Source organism: Macrobrachium nipponense, chromosome 44 (assembly GCF_015104395.2).
Source record: "Macrobrachium nipponense isolate FS-2020 chromosome 44, ASM1510439v2, whole genome shotgun sequence".
Classification (NCBI taxonomy): domain Eukaryota; kingdom Metazoa; phylum Arthropoda; class Malacostraca; order Decapoda; family Palaemonidae; genus Macrobrachium; species Macrobrachium nipponense.
The window spans coordinates 15,726,395-15,746,394 of NC_087221.1; the positions used below are offsets into that span (position 1 = coordinate 15,726,395).

A 20,000-nucleotide genomic window follows, 5' to 3' on the forward strand; every position below is an offset into this window, starting at 1 on the left:
CTTGGCTTTTGGGCTAATTTCTATATTCAATTCAAGAATGGTCTTCGTAATTCTGACTGGTGCTCAGAATTTGTCGTAGCGGCCTGTCTCTATAAACTACCCACAATTATGAATATCGTTCCGTTGACTGGTAGGTTGTCAGGGTGTTGTACTGAAGCCTTTAGACGCGCTATCTTGGGGGCCTTGCACCATCGATCAGGTTTTTTTTTTTATTGTATGAGAATTTCTATTTTTGCATATTAATATTAGTATATTTCTCAACTCATTCTTTTTGCAGTAGTATATTTTATTTTCAGTTTTATCTTTTTCCTCAGTGAATCTTGAAATATATTTTGCTCAATAGAATTATTATTATTATTATTAAAAGCAGGCAGAACATTTTTAGAGCAGTCAGGGTCATAAAAATGGGATACGCACTTATTTAGATGTTATTAACCAGAACATTCCTTTAATGTGAAAAATTATTGATAAACTATCGTGCATGTAGTACATAGCCACTTCTTACAAACTTGGAAGTTGGCTGTCATCATGGAGATGGATTGATTTCGACAACAGTACGCACTACTTCAGAATCCAAGGAAATTATGTGCATCACTACTACGTCATTCATATGCCGTACAAAAAAGTAATAGGTTCAAATCCTGGTGAGTGCAGGTAAAATTCATGACGTATAATTTCATTTGCTTGTTAGTTAAACCCGAGGAATAGTGAAATTGATATTTATGGGTTATTTGTGGCTTAACATTTGAATATATATATATACACACACACACGTATATATATAATATATATATATATATATATATATATATATAATATATATATAATTTATATATTTGTATAGATATGTGTGTGTGTTTTACAGGGATTTCACGAAATCCCTAGGTCATTATATAAAACCAATTCGCTTAGGAACATTTGATCGCCGAGGGCTAGTACTTAACACGGCAAAATAGTGATTTATCTACACTGTTTTGCCGTGTTTAGTACTAGTCCCTTGGGGGTCAAATGTCTTTTGCCATGTTTAGTACTAGCCCCTGGGGGATCAGATGCACTTAGGGACGTTTAATCCCCACGGTCTAGTACTAAACACGACAAAATACATTTGACTCCCCAGGGACCAGTACTGAACATGGCGAAACAGTGTAGATGAACCACTGTTTCACCGTAATTAACACTAGCCTTCGGGGTTCAAATGTCCCTAAGCGAATTGGTCATTTCACACATTCCCTAGTGATTTAATGAAATCCCTGATTTAACTTATTCCCTGTAAATGGTAATATATATATATATATATATATATATATATATATATATAGATATATATATCTATATATATAGTACTGGTAATCTTCTTAGCACGAAGATATAGTAATTCATAATAAACGCTCCGAGAAGAGGTCCATTGGAGGACGAAACTGTTGGGCATTTTCTGAGATATACCTTTTTTCATTTTCCTATGTGGAATACAATTGAATATATATATATATATATATATATATATATATATATATAGTATGTATATATAATAATAACGAGACGACAATTATCTCGTTATTCATTTTGGTAGCGATAGGCCAGAGCGCAGACAACTGGCAATACTCTCTCTCTCTCTCTCTCTCTCTCTCTCTCTCTCTCTCTCTCTCCATTATCTTGGTCATCAAATCAGAGTCGTGAATTATAAAAATATGCATTTATTTAAAAGCAAAGTATTAACTGAATAACTCAGATTCTTAACAGAATGATTAAATGGAATGTTAACTTAAAGTCCAAATAACTCTGTTAACCCTCGGTAATCTAACACCAACATTAGTTTAGTCAACACAGTAATTAGTCAACACCATTTCTCCAATGAATAATCCCACTCTTCTCCAGAAAATAGTTCCCTCTACCAGAATAGTTCCCTCTACTAGAATCGCCTGTTAAAAGGACAGGAGAACAAACTGATAAGCCCAAGAACATAATCAAAAGATCACATAAACAGTTTATCTCTAAAATAAATATTCAAATACAATCCAGCCACACTTTGGCTAAAATAGATATAAATACACTCACCCATTTCAGCCAGTTTCACTTCACTAAACAGAAACACGTTGGCAGAGCCATCCCGGCTCTGCCTTCTCTTCCCGTAACAGTCCCTTCATGATAAGTCTACATTCATTATGTAAGAAAGAGGCTCACACGTACACACAAGCTCACACCCATCGTTCACGCCCAGAAACCACTTATATCCAGTTTCAAAGGTACCTTTGACAAACGCCCATAACGACTGACGAGCGTTGACCTGCCTATACTCTGTTTTTTTTCATCTGTCCATCCGCCTGTGGTGTTTTTGTATGGTAACACTGCGTCCCGGGCTTTAGATAGTTACGCTATTTGTAAGTTTTAGGTAAATAAAAGGATATCTGGGTGTACATTTGCAACTGAAAAGTGTTTTAATAATTTATTGTATGCGAATTGCACCGTTAATATTCGAAACAGGATATTATTATAATCGCTGAATGTAACTATCTAAAGCCCTGGACGCAGTGTTACCGTACAAAAACACCACAGGCGGATGAACAGATGAAAAAAAAACAGAGTATAGGTAAGGATTTTAATGTCACACTACCCAAAAGGACCTATCAGCATTTTCTAAGCTGAGATGTTCTCTGTCTCCATGGGAAGCTAAAAACGATGATTCCCAATTTCTGAGGAATGTCAAAGCACGTGACATACAACGATGTCTCATACATATCATGCCATATTATAGTATTTAAATATCTCATAGCAAATTCCCCTCTTTATGTTACACACACACACACACACACACACACACACACACATATATATATATATATATATATATATTATATATATATATATATTATATATATATATCAATTCAAGCTACAAATGTCCTTTAATATCTAAATTCACTTTACCTCCCAAATGATATATTTTCAATATATGTACCGAAGGGGAATTTTTAAAGTTGATAACAATTTCGTCCCCCCATGGGATCGAACCACCGTCCAGGTGGACGGGGACGAAATCAGGACAGTCAGTGACGCTATCCAATCAGCCAACCAGAGACGCTATAAGTTCATATCGATTCTGACCTTACAAATCACCCTCGATCTGGATGCTTTGCGTAATTAGAATCGATATGAAACCCCGTCTACCATGTGGCCCAATTCGAGCGTTTGACAGAACGTAGCCTTTTGTTATGAATAATTATCACATCAAACGTGATCCATTATATCTCAATTCAAGCTACAAATGTCCTTTAATATCTAAATTCACTTTACCTCCCAAATGATATATTTTCATATATGTACCGAAGGGGAATTTTTAAGTTGATAACAATTTCGTCCCCCATGGGATTCGAACCACTGTCCAGGTGGACGGGACGAAATCAGGACAGTTCAGTGACGCTATCCAATCAGCCAACAGAGACGCTATAAGGTTCATATCGATTCTGACCATTACAAATCACCCTCGATCTGGATGCTTTCGTAATTAGAATCGATATGAAACCCGTCTACCATGTTGGCCAATTCAAGCGTTTGACAGAACGCTAGCCTTTTGTTATGAATAATTATCACATCAAACCGTGATCCATTTATATCTCAATTCAAGCTACAAATGTCCTTTAATATCTAAATTCACTTTACCTCCCAAATGATATATTTTCATATATGTACCGAAGGGGAATTTTTAAGTTGATAACAATTTCGTCCCCCCATGGGATCGAACCACCGTCCAGGTGGACGGGGACGAAATCAGGACAGTCAGTGACGCTATCCAATCAGCCAACAGAGACGCTATAAGTTCATATCGATTCTGACCTTACAAATCACCCTCGATCTGGATGCTTTCGTAATTAGAATCGATATGCCCAAACCCCGTCTACCATGTTGGCCAATTCGAGCGTTTGACAGAACGTAGCCCTTTGTTATGAATAATTATCACATCAAACCGTGATCCATTATATATCAATTCAAGCTACAAATGTCCGTTTAATATCTAAATTCACTTTACCTACCAAATGATATATTTTCATATATGTACGAAGGGGAAGGGTTTGAAAATTTTAAGTGATAACAATTTCGTCCCCCACCCCTGGGGATGGATCGAACCACCGTCCAGGTGGACGGGGACGAAATCAGGACAGTCAGTGACGCTATCCAATCAGCCAACAGAGACGCTATAAGTTCATATCGATTCTGACCTTACAAATCACCCTCGATCTGGATGCTTTCGTAATTAGAATCGATATGAAACCCCGTCTACCATGTTGGCCAATTCGAGCGTTTGACAGAACGTAGCCTTTTGTTATGAATAATTATCACATCAAACCGTGATCCATTTATATATCAATTCAAGCTACAAATGTCCTTTAATATCTAAATTCACTTTACCTCCCAAATGATATATTTTCATATATGTACCGAAGGGGAATTTTTAAGTTGATAACAATTTCGTCCCCCCATGGGATCGAACCACCGTCCAGGTGGACGGGGACGAAATCAGGACAGTCAGTGACGCTATCCAATCAGCCAACAGAGACGCTATAAGTTCAATATCGATTCTGACCTTACAAATCACCCTCGATCTGGATGCTTTCGTAATTAGAATCGATATGAAACCCCGTCTACCATGTTGGCCAATTCGAGCGTTTGACAGAACGTAGCCTTTTGTTATGAATAATTATCACATCAAACCGTGATCCATTTATATATCAATTCAAGCTACAAATGTCCTTTAATATCTAAATTCACTTTACCGTCCAAATGATATATTTTCATATATGTACCGAAGGGGAATTTTTAAGTTGATAACAATTTCGTCCCCCCATGGGATCGAACCACCGTCCAGGTGGACGGGGACGAAATCAGGACAGTCAGTGACGCTATCCAATCAGCCAACAGAGACGCTATAAGTTCATATCGATTCTGACCTTACAAATCACCCTCGATCTGGATGCTTTCGTAATTAGAATCGATATGAGTAAATCATTCCCAGATTTAAAGGGGGGGAAAAAAAAGAGAAAGAGAAGCGGGAGGGAGGTCAATAATGACAGAACATGGTCAGCCCAACGAGCCTAACTAGAGTAGTATAGACTCTAGGAAAGTAACCTTATAAGGCGATACTTTTGCATTTTTTCATAAACTTCTGAATATTAGTTCCTCACTCTTGTTACCTAGGGCTCACGCCTCCCCTGGAAATTGCTGACGCTCCCATCTGGGGGGGTGGGGGCGCCCCAGGTTAAGAAACACTGGTCTAGTGATTAAGTGATCTCTGGATTTTGATGTGGCACAACTGAATGAGACAGTTCAGTATGGCTCTGAATTTTTTGTATGTTGCCCAGACTTGTTAATTATCATAGAGGATTTTGACCTGGCTTGACTGACGTGAACTGCAACGGTAACTTGGAACGACGGAATTAGAAACCTAGGTAACGAAAGTGAATGGAATAATACGATGTAACAGCAAAAAGAGATGGTAGATTACATATGTTTTACCACAATTTCCTTCTTTAGCATGCTTTTTTTTATCTCGTAGAGGGGTAGTGCCGTCAGTGGACCTCATGCGGTGCACTGTAGGCATTACTTAAGGCTCTTTGCATCGTACCTTCGGGCCCTAGCTGCAACCACTTTCGTTCCTTTTACTGTACCTCCTTTCATATTCTCTTTCTTCATCTTATTTTCCACTCTCCTAACGCTTGAGGTTTTCCTCCTGTTACATCTTTCAGACCTTTTACTGTCAATTTCCATTTCAACGCCGAATGACCTCATAGGTCCCAGTGCTTGGCCTTTGGCCTAAATTCTATGTTCAACTCAATTCAGCATGCTTTTTCCCGGAGGAGAGAAAGAGGGTGGGGTGGGGGACTGGGCTGGATAAGGCCATTAGAATGTTCGACTGCCTGTCCAAAATGCCTCTGGAAAAAAAAAACACATCAGAATAATTGTCAGTAAGAAAAAAATTAAAATCACCTAGAAATCAAGCAGCAGTAATTACTTCCAGCCAGTGTTAGGTTTTTGTTAGGTTTTGTATGAGAGTTTCTGAATCTCCCGCAGAAAATTCTATAGAATAATAACATCAGTTTCATTGTTTGGATCTTTCCTAGGTAATGACACCAAGGGTTTTCGGGGTCGTTAATTTAGGACTAATATTTCTTTGGGGGTCATCATCTTCATCATATTTACAGTCTTTTGTTTATATTTTTACGGTCATCCCCACCGGGCTTGTACTAAACACGCCGCAAAGGTGGATACATACTGGGTTAAAACCCCAGAGAGTTACTATCTATTAAAGATCCGATAACTAAAACTTTCACTTTAGAATAACAAAAATGTGATGGAGAATGTGATAAAGTTCCATTCAACCGCAGATGATGGGTAATCCTTACGGATTCTTTCGATTCCATTCTAGACAAACTTCGTGAAATGTCGACATCGCCGTCAGTTGCGATTCAGGCAAATCTCGATACATTTTCAGTCTTCCCAAGAGATGATGTAAGATATACTATAACAACAAATAGCGAAGTTATATATTTTTGTGTTGGTAAATACCTGCAAGATATCTTTACATATCAGTATGAGGAAAATAAACCACGTTGAGCAAATATCTGCTGTTGGATCTTTGATACATACCAGGACCTACTGATACATGCATACATGCAAACATACATACGTACATACGGACGTTCAGAATGCTAGGTCTTTTGCTAAACAGTGCCAGCCAGCTTAATCAAGCAAAAAATATAAGAATACCTCGTTCCTGATTCTGCGGAGCCGTTTGATATCGACAAAGCAGAATAGTGGAGAATGCCAAAATGCAATGAATAAGTTCATTATGAAATTCTATCTGAATCCTCCTGTTTAAATAGTATATTGACCTTTGTTTATATTACCCTCCAGTATTTTTACAGGGTCTTTATAGCTCTTCTTTCTTGACCTTCACAGTATCTTTTCTTCATGGAAAACGAGTCAACGTAGTAAAGTATACCAATAATGATGTATAGTGAAATGAAGTTGAACTGTCTTAGACTAATTTAGTATTACTCGTAGACAACAGCATTCTTTTTTTAACCAGACTTACAGAGACAGCTTAATGCTCCTTTAACCTGACACTTGAAGAGACATCATAGTCATAGAGAGACACCAAAATGCTACTCTGGCCAGTCTGAGAGAAAACGCAGTTCTTTAATCAGAATTATAGAGGTAACCTATAGTAGCCACATAAGCCAGACCATTAGACTGAGAGAATAATGCTCATTTAATCACATCCTTCAAGGGAAGACTTAATATTGTTTTTAACTAGACTCTGAGAGATAGCGTAATGCTACTTCAACTAGACCCTTAGAGAAACAGTGCTTCTCATGCGGTGCAGTGTAGGCATTACTTAAAGGTCTTTGCAGCGTCTCTTCGGCCCCTAGCTGCGACTGCTTTCATTCCTTTCATTGCACCTCCGTTTATTTTCTCTTTCTTCATCTTACTGTCCACATTCTCCTAGCCATTGATTCATGGTGCAACTGCGAGGTTTTCCTCCCGTTACACCTTCCAAAGCTTTTCACTGTCAATTTCCTTCCCAGTGCATGGCCTTTGGCCTAAACACTATATTCCATTCCATTCCATTCCTGTAACCAGACTCTTAGACAGACAACACAACGCTCCTGTAACCAGACCTCCAAAAGGACGTCATCATTCTTCTTCAACCAGGGATTCTGAGAGGAAGTAGATTATCCTCCAGTGGGTTCCATCATCCACGCTCGACCAAATTCAGAAGGCGTCGCAGCGTGCAAGTAGGCAGTAAGTCAGCAGTAAGTCAGCCCCACTTGTAGAATCACGCTCACTCGTTGGGACGGATCTTGTCGTAAGAGACTGGGTGAAGAAATGGTTTCCTTTCTGCAGCTCTGCTCAAAATTGCAGCCGCGTAACCGAGAGGTGGTTAGTTGCGCTACGATCTGCCGCTGTAACTAGGTCGGCAGTTTCATATAGATGAAGGAAGCGCATACATATACATATAAACACATACATATACGCTCGCACACACATATGTGTATATATACTATATATAAAATTTACTATACTATATATGATATATATATATACTAATATATATATATATATATATATAAATAAGTCATATACCACTTACCGTGATTCATATACATATATCGAGCTACAAATGTCCTTTAATATTTCAATTTGCTCTACCTCTTAATTGATATATTTTCTTATATGTTTAACCGAAGGGGAATTTTCCAGGCAATTCTATTATCGGTCGGCAATTCTATTATCGCCTAGAAAATTCCCCTTCGGTTAAACATATATGAAAAATATATTAATTCCGAGGTAGAGCGAATTAGATATTAAAGGACATTTGTAGCTCGATATATATATATATATATATATATATATATATATATATATATTATAATATACAGTATAATAAAATTTGCAAGCCTTTATTACGACTGGTACTTTCTCAATTTGATCCGGTCTAGTTGCATAAACATGCATTTTATTGACAGCGAAAATCAAAAAGTAAATAAATAAATAAATCTTGTTCGTTTTTCATGAGTGAAAGGCTACGAGAGTCTAGTTTAACTTCAATACAGAGAAGTTTTAGCATTAATATCAAAATATATTATTTTCACCCTTATAAATTGAGCAGTCACTTATTTACCATATATATATATATATCTATATATATATTACTTAATTATTTATTTGTTTCTTTCTTTGTTGATTATCGCTGTCAGTGAAATGTATTTTTATGCAACTAGACCGGATCAAATTGAGAAAGTATTTGCTACGATGTTGGTCTTGGACAAACATTTACTATATTTTGTTATTAATATTATAATAATAGTAATAACTAATAATATATAGTATGTATATTATCTATATTTAATAATTTAATTGCATATTATTTATTTTTGATTTTTTAATTTAGTAATTTAATATATAACATTTGCTATGATACTCTGACTATAATTAATCTATAACTTAATATTCCTCTTTCGCCATCCGCTCCCTGTGCACGATAACCAGGTGGGGTGAGGAGGTTGTTGTAGGGTGGGGGTGGTCAGTGGATCGTGTGGGCTGTCAGCTGACTACTCATAACAAAATTCTTTTCAGGTACTAACATGACATGGTGTTTATTTACACACACACACACACACACATATAGTATATATAATATAATATATATATATATATATATATATATATATATATATCAATTCAAGCTACAAATGTCCTTTAATATCTAAATTCACTTTACCTCCAAATGATATATTTTCATATATGTACCGAAGGGGAATTTTTTAATTGATAATAATTTCGTCCCCCCATGGGATCGAACCACCGTCCAAGTGGACGGGGACGAAATCAGGACAGTCAGTGACGCTATCCAATCAGCCAACTGACTGTCCTGATTTCGTCCCCGTCCACTTGGACGGTGGTTCGATCCCATGGGGGGACGAAATTATTATCAATTAAAAAATTCCCCTTCGGTACATATATGAAAATATATCATTTGGGAGGTAAAGTGAATTTAGATATTAAAGGACATTTGTAGCTTGAATTGATATATAAATGGATCACGGTTTGATGTGATAATTATTCATATATATATATATATATATATATATATATATAGTATATTATATATGCAAGTATATATATTTCATATAAATATATATACGAGTATATATGTGTGTGTGCAAAGGAGGATATATCTTTATGCATTTTTAAAAAAGATGACTGCTTATTGATGAGACAGGTTTGCAGACTAACGCCTTACCCAGGAAAAAGACTTTCTGTCAGAAGTTTTCTACCGATGAACATGTTTAAAATGCAACTATCATGCATTCTTGAAATGACTGAGCTCTCATGGAAAATGAAGATCATCTCCATGAAAGGTACTTAAACTATTCGCACAGACGTACAGTCTCATATGTTCACCGGACACTCGCCTCGTCCCCCGGAAAGAGAGCCGGAAATTAGGGTAACTGGGATAAGACGTAACAATCCAGCTTTTCTAAAAAAAGATGGAAAATAATTAATATAGCTGTGCTTTACTTCCTGTCATACCTAACTGGGCATTTCAGATGCTACTACATTGCTTGACCTAAATCATGCATTTAGTCGCAGTAGCGTGCGTAGGCTTAAAAGTTTGTCTGGCTACCTCGAACCGCGGTTTTATAACTATATCGTCCATTTGAGCTTTCAGACATGAACGAACGTGGCTAAGAACTTATTCATTTGCAGATCGAACGAACAACAGTTGCTTTGAAAATTATATAAAACAATAAAAACAGCTTAACCTTGGTTATACAGAGTTGGATCAAGTTTCTTGTTTGTTTGTATGGTATTTTTACGTTGCATGGAACCAGTGGTTATTCAGCAACGGGAACAACTGCTTTACGTGACTTCAGAAGCACGTCGAGAGTGAACTTCTATCCAGAAATAAACATCTCTAACCCCTCATTGGAATGCCCGAAAATCGAACTCGCAGCCACCGAGGTGGCAGATCAAGTTTCAAAACGGATGAAGAAATGTTCGAGTCTTGAAGCGATCTACATATCAGTGCAGAATATAATGACTAACATGATTTGTAAATTGTAATCCGTTTTGAAACATGATCTAAATCTGATTGCATGTTGTCCACGCTAATCATTATATCAGATCGACAAGATTTGTAATCAAAGTATAAATGCTCAGTAAAAAGTAAACCTTTCCAGTTACTATAGTGTTACTCATACCTAGAGAGGGGGTCTTCCATTTGATACACTTTTTATATGTGCCGAATCCTGTGAAGTAAACAGCGGATTCTGGTTAAAATCCTGTGAAGAAAACAGCGGATTCTGGTTAATACTGGTTAAAACGTTTATTCAACGTCACACTTTATAGCTGTTTGGGAAAAACCAAGGAGAGGAAGCACGTCAGAGCAGCCACGGCATTTCCTGCGGTAGGCATGTTATCCACCCGAAGGGTACCTTCTCATAGAAAACGGAAGTTGAAGCCTGGAACTTTGCGTTTAGCGAAAATGGTCCCACGCAAAACACTAGACTCTCAGGAGAATAAACTCTCTCTCTCTCTCTCTCTCTCTCTCTCTCTCTCTCTCTCTCTTCCCGTTTTATTTTTTGTTTGACCATCGAATTATAATGTACCGTTTTATTGTGTTTGCTCCTGATTGTGTGTTTGTGTTTGTATATGTATGTATGTATGTATATGTATGTATGCATATATACATGTGTGTAAATATATATATATATATATATATATATATATATATATATATATAATATATATATAATATACACTATATGTGTGTGCTTGTATTATGCGTCCAAGCGTTCCCCGGACGTGAGTTGCATAATGATTTCTCTTCCTCCAATGAATCACAGTAGAAGTCTATATTACGAAAGCTGGTAAGTCCGTCATTCGTCTCTGTCAATATTAAAAGGGCCCACCAAGTAGGCCATACAGATACACTACTGAACAATACGTTCTCTCTCTCTCTCTCTCTCTTGTTCATCCTTCAGATTTGGTTTTCAGGGGAAAGTGCAGCCAGAATGAGGAAATAGAAGTTAACCTGAGAGGTCAACTTGGTTACTGATATTGATATTAAAGTTTTATACATGCACTGACACAAACATATATATTATATATAGTATCATATATATGTATGTATGTATATGTTTACGTATATATATATATATATATATATATATATATATATTATATATATACACATTTATATATATATATGTATATATATATATATATTATTACATATTGCTACTTTCAAAATGCATGTTTTCCCCCCCCTCTTTGAAATGTCATGTAGATTGTGCAACATTTTTTTTCAGATTCCTAGATAGCTTAGAATAGGATGATTTTTAAAAATGTGTGTTCAAGATTTCGCATTAACGTCTTGTAAAAGAATATATATATAACGTAAAGAGAGAGATCCTTGTCTTTTCAAAGCTGCAAATGTTTAACTTTTATGTCAGCACTTTAAGATTAGAGTCTGCGAGATCCGTTTGCTTCCCTGCTCTGTCAGCGCGTTTGATAGCGAGCTCGTTGTCATCAAAAACATGTCAATCTTAATTATCGTTTACCCTCCGTTTCAATCGGGTACGTATCTGTTGAGCAGACTTGTATGGTACGTGTATATCTTTGTCAAGTCCCACGTGGATGTTGCACATTATGTGTGTAAGATTGCGTCAGATTTCAGAACTTTCTGGAAGCTTTCGTACCCAGAACGTATTTGTCATCTGCCTAGCCCAATTTCCGCAAGGAAGAGTTTTCATTCGATCTTAAGACCTCGAGGCAGTTAGATCTCCCTCTCTCTCTCTCTCACTCGACATCGAGATTATATTAACGTAACGTAAATTTGGTCACTCATAACTTGTGAGAATTCTATATTTGATATTTCTTAGAATTTATTTAGTTTATTTAATTTCTTTTGTGGAATCTGAACAAACATTTCGTAACGGCGCCTGTTTTTTTTGTGAAAGTGTAATATACAAGCTGCAGCAAAAGAGAAAGAAAGAAGTTGGTATACCAAAAAAGGTAAAGTGTGTTATATTTTTATTAGTTGCAACTAATAATGGATAGGGAGTGTGTTTAACTAATAACGGATAGGAATTGTGTTTAACTAATAATTGATAGGAACTGTTGTCCTGTTACGAAGGTTTGGTAAAAACTGTTGGTTACAGTGTTTTGAATGAAAAAGATTTACACTTTTACACATTGCTGATATTTTTTGTGTTTGTGTCTGTTCCATTGTTTGTGCACTTATTCATTTTCTTATTGAAGTGTGTCTTTTTGTTTTATATTTTCATTTGCATTCATAATTTAATTGACTTAGTTATTTTCATTGCTTTATCATTGCACATTTAATTAAATTTAACACTTGTGAATTGATTTGCATTTACTTAGAATTCTTTTCAAGTTTTATTGTTGTTTAGCACTTGTGAATTAATTTCAGATTTTCAATTATTGCCTAACAGTTTTGAATTTTGATTGAGTTAATTTTCTTGAATTTTGTGATAAATTAATTTTGATTAATTTTTACTTAATTTGATTCAAGAATTAATTAAACTTTACTTTGTTTTCAAGTAACAGTAATTTTCCCTGATATTGTGAATTTCACTTATAAATTTTGAATTTAATAATAAATTTTTTTGTTTGTTTATTTAAAATTTTTAATACGTGTTTCTTTATCTTACAACAGTTATAAGTATATATAATTATGATTATATTTATGTTAGGTAGAAACATAGAGTGGTAATTGATTTGCTTTCCTTCAATTTTCTTGAAGTGACTTAGAACCATGGAAGTACTTAGATTCTGAAATCAGGGAAATACTTAGAGTTTTAAAGTCGTTGAAGGAGTGATGCCCTTTGATTAATTTAATTACTTACAAGATTACCTCACACCTGTTTTGATGAAACTTAGTCTGATTTTCTGCAATACTGGTAAGTGTTAAGGGATCACTGTTGCCTTTAGTGTATTCAGTCGTTTAAACGTGTTATGAGGGTTCAGGTGTCTGGCTTTTGTGAGGTAATAATTGATAAATGGTAACCAGATACTTGGCACTTAGTACCTATTATTTAATGGTGCCCAGAGACCCGGGAAAGCAGATTTCATTATCACTCTAGAATATACTGGTGGTATTAGGGATATATTTTGTTAGGAGAGTGACCATATAGTTTTGTTTTGCATTTATTGTATTGAATTGTAAGTTGATAACTTAGAGGAAAATGGCTCAGTTCAATGTTCAGGAATTTTTAGCAGCTCCTTCCGTCCAAGTTTTGTTTGAAACCACTCTGTCTAGAGCACAGTGGAGCGCTTTAGCAGAGGCATGTGGTGGTTATGTGTCTACTAGTATGGTAAAGGCACAAATAAGATGTATTGCTATGGAATCATTGATAAACTCTGGTAGAATAACTGATGAAGATGAGTTAGAATTGGCTCAAGAGTTGTTGAATGTAGCACGTGCTGATCTCATAAATAAGCAAGCAGAAAAGAAAGAGAAAAGTGATGCAGAGTTAGAGCTTAGACGCATTGAAGCAGAAGAGAATTTGATTAAGCTAAAATGCAAGCTGAAAGAGAGAGAATGCAAGCTGAAAGAGAAAGAATAGACAGGGAAAAACAAGAAAGAGAAAGAGAGAAGAAGAAGAAAAAGCAGCAGAAGAGGAAAGAGAAAGGATAAAAGAGGAAAGAGAAATCGCAAGACATGAAAGGGAAATGGAATTAATAAGAGCTAGATCCACATTACCTGTAACACAGTCTAACCCTAACCAAGGTAATCAAGACCCTGTATTTGATGTAGTGAGAGTACAGAAATTAATCCCTAAGTTTACTGAAGAAGCTCCAGATGAGTTTTTTGATCACTTTGAGAAAGTGGCTTCAGGTATGGGATGGCCAGAGGATAAATGGTCAGTTTTGCTACAAAGTGTCTTGATTGGTAAAGGGAGAAGTGCTTATCTAGCCTTAACAGCTGATCAGTGTAAAGACTACAAGGTACTTAAACACAGTGTGCTACAAGTTTACCAGATGACCCCAGAATACTACAAAGAGAGATTCAGAAATTTAAGAAAAGATGAGAAAGGAACATTTTTAGATTATGCTTACAAGGTGAGAAGGTGTTTCAAACGTTGGGTAGAAGCTGCTAAAGTTAAAACTTTTGATGAGTTAGAAGAGTTACTTGTTCTTGAACAGTATCTTAAGGAATTCCTGAACATATAAGAGCCTATTTAAGAGAGAGAGAAGTGAAGAAACTTGACAAAGCTGCTACCCTTAGTGAAGATTACAATATAATCAGCAGTAAACGTAATTACAATGTCAAGTACCAGAGTCAACAACGCCCAGGTTTTAAGTATTATCCAAATAACAGGAACAAATTTAATGGGAAACCTTCAAGTGATACTACTAAGAGTACACAAGGTAATACAGCTCAGCAAACTAATGTGAAATCCTCATCCAGTTTTTCAAGACAGTTACAGAAACCTAATGTTGTCTGTTTCAAGTGTGGAAGAGTAGGACACTACAGTCAAGAGTGTTACCGGAATCAACAGCAGTCAAAAGCCAGTTAGTCAAGTTGTGAAACAAACTACGAAGAGCAGTGTGGGAAAGAATCAAACTCCAGACAAGAATGAAACTAAACAAGCTGAATGTTTAGCAACCAGTGGAAATGTTACCTCAAGAAGTGAGTGGCTAAGCAGTGTGGAGGCTTTTAAGCCATATATCTATGAGGGTATGCTGTCAACTCAAGAAGGAAGTATGCAGGTACCAGTCAAGATATTACGTGATACAGGGAGTAACCATAGTGTGGTAGTACGTGGTTCTCACCCTCAGTTGGAGAAGAGTCTCACAGGAGATTCAGTTATTTTGAAGGGTATAGGAGGAGAGGAAGTAACTCCTATATGCCGCTTACACCTGTCATGTGAATTGGTGACAGGGAATGTTGATTTTGCTGTAAAGGACTCACTAGCTGTGGAAGGTATACATGTTCTGTTGGGGAATGAAGTTGGTGGTGTGCCATTTATTCCTTGTCCTGTAGTGACAGACAAACCATTGAGGATTAGTCCTACAGTAGAGTTGGAGAAGAATAACCCCCACCTGTTTCCTAGTTGTGTAACTACCAGAAGTATGAAGATGACTACGACTGTAAGTGAAGAAACTGAGGATTTACACACCCAAGAAGGATCAAGTGAAGGATCTTTGTGCTTAAAGAATTGTTCCAGGGAAGTGAAGTTTCCCATAGTGCTGACCAAGAAGAGATTTCCCAAGAAGATGATGAAGAAGACGACGACGAAGAAGAAGAACCTGATGTTCCTGAAGAGACTCCGAGTAGTCAAAGTGTTGCTGAAGACAGTAGTGAAACTACAGTAGCTGAGTTAGCAGATATTGAGAATTCAACCCTTGAAGTTGGTCAAGTGACAAGAGAGAAGCTGATGGACTTGCAGAAGAAAGATGTATCGTTAACTGATTTGTTCTTCAGAGTTGTTGATCGAGAAGAGATGCAACAAACTCCTACCTGTTACTATCTGAAGGAAGGTTTACTGATGAGGAAGTATAGACCTACAGATATACCAGGAGATGCTGTATGGGGCGAATATCATCAAATTTTGATTCCATATCCATTGAGAAAGCAAGTGGTTGCAGTAGCTCATGAGTCTGGACATATGGGAATCAGGAAGACTGTGGAGAAGATCATGAAATATTTTTTCTGGCCTGGACTTCACAAAGATGTTAGCAGGTTTTGTCGTGAGTGTCATACCTGCCAGATAGCTGGAAAACCGAATGAAACCATCAAGAAAGCCCCCCTACAACCTATGGAAGTTAGAGGAGAACCCTTTAGCAAAGTGATTATAGATATGGTTGGACCATTGCCAAAGACAAAGAAAGGAAATGAGTATTTGTTGACATTAATGTGTCCTGTGACAAGGTATCCGAGAAGCAATCCCTGTTAGAACATATCTGCCAAGATAGTTGCTGAAAAACTTGTGGAGTTTTTCTCAAAGTTTGGAATACCAGAAATTGTACAAAGTGATAGAGGAACGAACTTTACTTCCAAGTTGTTCCAGGATGTGATGAACTTATTAGGGGTGAAACAACAGTTATCAACCGCTTATCATCCAGAAACTCAAGGTGCCTTGGAAAGGTTCCATCAGACATTGAAAAGTATGCTGACAAAGTATTGTTCTGAGTCAGGAAGAGAATGGGATGTTGGTTTACCATTAATGTTGTTTGAAGTTAGGAGTGCTTATCAAGAAAGTATGGGATGTTCACCTAATGAGATGATTTTTGGAAGAGAAGTGAGAGGACCGTTGAAGATTCTTGCAGAAATTGGGAAGAAAATCAAGAGGAAAGCCAAGGAGAGTATGTAAAGAACTTAAGGAAGAGGTTGAAAGAGATTAGAAAATTCTCTTTAGAAAACTTGAAAATGAGTCAAGAGAAAATGAAAAGGAGATTTGATGCTAAGGCTAAGCTAAGAAGTTTTAGTGTTGGTCAACAAGTGTTAGTGTTCTTACCTGTCAAGAGATTTCCCCTCACTAATAAATTTCAAGGTCCTTACAAGATAATTCAGAAGTTAAGTGATAGAACTTATGTGATTGAAACACCAGAAAGAAGAAGAAAACAAAGGAAGATACATGTGAACCTCTTGAAACCTTATTTCTCAGAAACTAAAACTGAAACTGTTGTACAGTAACCCAGACAACTTTATCTACAGAAGACAATGATGGCTACGAATTGGGAGCTGCAAGCAAGATGAATAATTCTTCAATTTTGGAAAATTTGGAGGATAAACTGAAACATCTGAGTGTTGAACAAGGTGAAGACTTAAGTGACGTAATTAGAAGTTTTCCAGAAATTTTTTCAGATGTGCCTAGACGTACTGATCTGACCAAGCATGAAATCAAGATTCAAGAAGATGGAAAACCTTTCAAGCAAAGAGCCTATCGCTTTATCACCGTATCATCGAGATGTTTTGAAGAAGGAAGTTGAGAGTTTGCTGCAAACATGGATTAGCAGAACCCAGTTCAAGTCACTTTAGTTCTCCATGTGTGTTAGTGAAGAAACCAGATGGTTCATTTAGGATGTGTACTGATTATAGGAAGCTGAATTCTATCAGTGTGGCTGATAATTATCCTTTGCCTCTTATAGATCAGTTACTTGATAATATTGGGCAAGCCAAGTTTGTTTCCAAGATAGACTTGTTGAAAGGATATTATCAAATTCCTTTAGATGAGAATGCGAAGTTGCTGTCAGCTTTTATTACTCCTTTTGGACTATATCAGTATACTGTTCTGCCGTTTGGTCTGATGAATGCACCCGCAACATTTCAACGAGTGATGGATCAACTGCTAGGATCAATAGAAGGAGTAGGTGTATACCTAGATGACATCGTGATTTACTCTACAACGTGGGAAGAACATCTGAAGATTCTGAAGAAAGTTTTCAAGAAACTACAAGAAGCAGGATTAACAGTCAACTTAGAGAAGAGTGAGTTTGGAAAGGCAACTGTACAGTATCTTGGGTGAAGTTGGGAAAGGCTTCTTGCTCCAGTAAATGCTAATGTAGAAGGTATCCGTAAGGCTACCCCACCTACTACCAGGAAACAGCTACAGAGATTTTTGGGGATGGCTGGTTTCTATCGTCGTTTTTGCCCAAATTTCTCAGCCGTAGTAGCTCCCTTGACAGAACTTTAACTAAGTCCCAAAGCTCAAGTTTATTTGGACTCCAGAGTGTCAAGAATCCTTTGAGAAGGTAAAAGCCATTTTAACTTCAAGACCAGTACTTCAAGCTCCAGACTTCGACAAGAAATTTGTGATACAAGTTGATGCGTCAGACTGTGGTGTTGGAGCTGTTCTACTTCAAGAAGATGAAGATAATATCTACCATCCTGTGTGCTTCATGTCTACAAAATTGAAAAAACATCAGAAAGTATATTCGACAATCGAGAAGGAAACTTTAGCCTTAATCACCGCATTGAAAAAATTTGAAGTGTATGTGAATAGACCTAGGAATGAAGAAATATTAGTGTTGTCCGATCACAATCCACTATCATTTATCCAGAAAATGAAAACCCATAATCAAAGACTGACCAGGTGGTCTTTGTGCCTGCAACAGTATAACTTAAGAGTGCAGCACATTAGTGGCAAAAACAATGTAGTTGCTGATTATTTATCTCGTTGCGAATCGTTGGATTCAACACCGTGATAAAAAATCTTCTGGGGGGAGGTATATTATATATTGCTACTTTCAAAATGCATGTTTTCCCCTCTTTGAAATGTCATGTAGATTGTGCAACATTTTTTCAGATTCCTAGATAGCTTAGAATAGGATGTTTTAAAATGTGTGTTCAGATTTCGCATTAACGTCTTGTAAAAGAATATATATATAACGTAAAGAGAGAGATCCTTGTCTTTTCAAAGCTGCAAATGTTTAACTTTTATGTCAGCACTTTAAGATTAGAGTCTGCGAGATCCGTTTGCTTCCCTGCTCTGTCAGCGCGTTTGATAGCGAGCTCGTTGTCATCAAAAACATGTCAATCTTAATTATCGTTTACCCTCCGTTTCAATCGGGTACGTATCTGTTGAGCAGACTTGTATGGTACGTGTATATCTTTGTCAAGTCCCACGTGGATGTTGCACATTATGTGTGTAAGATTGCGTCAGATTTCAGAACTTTCTGGAAGCTTTCGTACCCAGAACGTATTTGTCATCTACTTGCCCAATTTCCGCAAGGAAGAGTTTTCATTCGATCTTAAGACCTCGAGGCAGTTAGATCTCCCTCTCTCTCTCTCGCTCTCTCTCTCTCTCACTCGACATCGAGATTATATTAACGTAACGTAAATTTGGTCACTCATAACTTGTGAGAATTCTATATTTGATATTTCTTAGAATTTATTTAGTTTATTTAATTTCTTTTGTGGAATCTGAACAAACATTTCGTAACGGCGCCTGTTTTTTTGTGAAAGTGTAATATACAAGCTGCAGCAAAAGAGAAAGAAAGAAGTTGGTATACCAAAAAAGGTAAAGTGTGTTATATTTTTATTAGTTGCAACTAATAATGGATAGGGAGTGTGTTTAACTAATAACGGATAGGAATTGTGTTTAACTAATAATTGATAGGAACTGTTGTCTGTTACGAAGGTTTGGTAAAAACTGTTGGTTACAGTGTTTTGAATGAAAAAGATTTACACTTTTACACATTGCTGATATTTTTTGTGTTTGTGTCTGTTCCATTGTTTGTGCACTTATTCATTTTCTTATTGAAGTGTGTCTTTTTGTTTTATATTTTCATTTGCATTCATAATTTAATTGACTTAGTTATTTTCATTGCTTTATCATTGCACATTTAATTGAATTTAACACTTGTGAATTGATTTGCATTTACTTAGAATTCTTTTCAAGTTTTATTGTTGTTTAGCACTTGTGAATTAATTTCAGATTTTCAATTATTGCCTAACAGTTTTGAATTTTG

The 20,000-nt window shown here is 36.5% G+C and overlaps 1 protein-coding gene across 3 annotated transcripts in view; it reads left to right on the top strand.

Annotated features, from left to right (window-relative positions):
• The window catches only part of LOC135204044 (choline transporter-like protein 1), a 111,470-nt gene that overhangs the window by 37,111 nt on the left and 54,359 nt on the right, over nucleotides 1-20,000 (top strand). Inside the window, exon 1 of one of the 3 annotated variants that reach the window (XM_064233995.1) lies at nucleotides 19,276-19,549. The exons of the other annotated variants lie outside the window; for them this stretch is intronic. The gene's annotated coding sequence lies outside the window, so the exon portion shown is untranslated. Of the gene's footprint in view, nucleotides 1-19,275; nucleotides 19,550-20,000 lie in introns of those variants that run through there. 3 annotated transcript variants of the gene reach the window in all.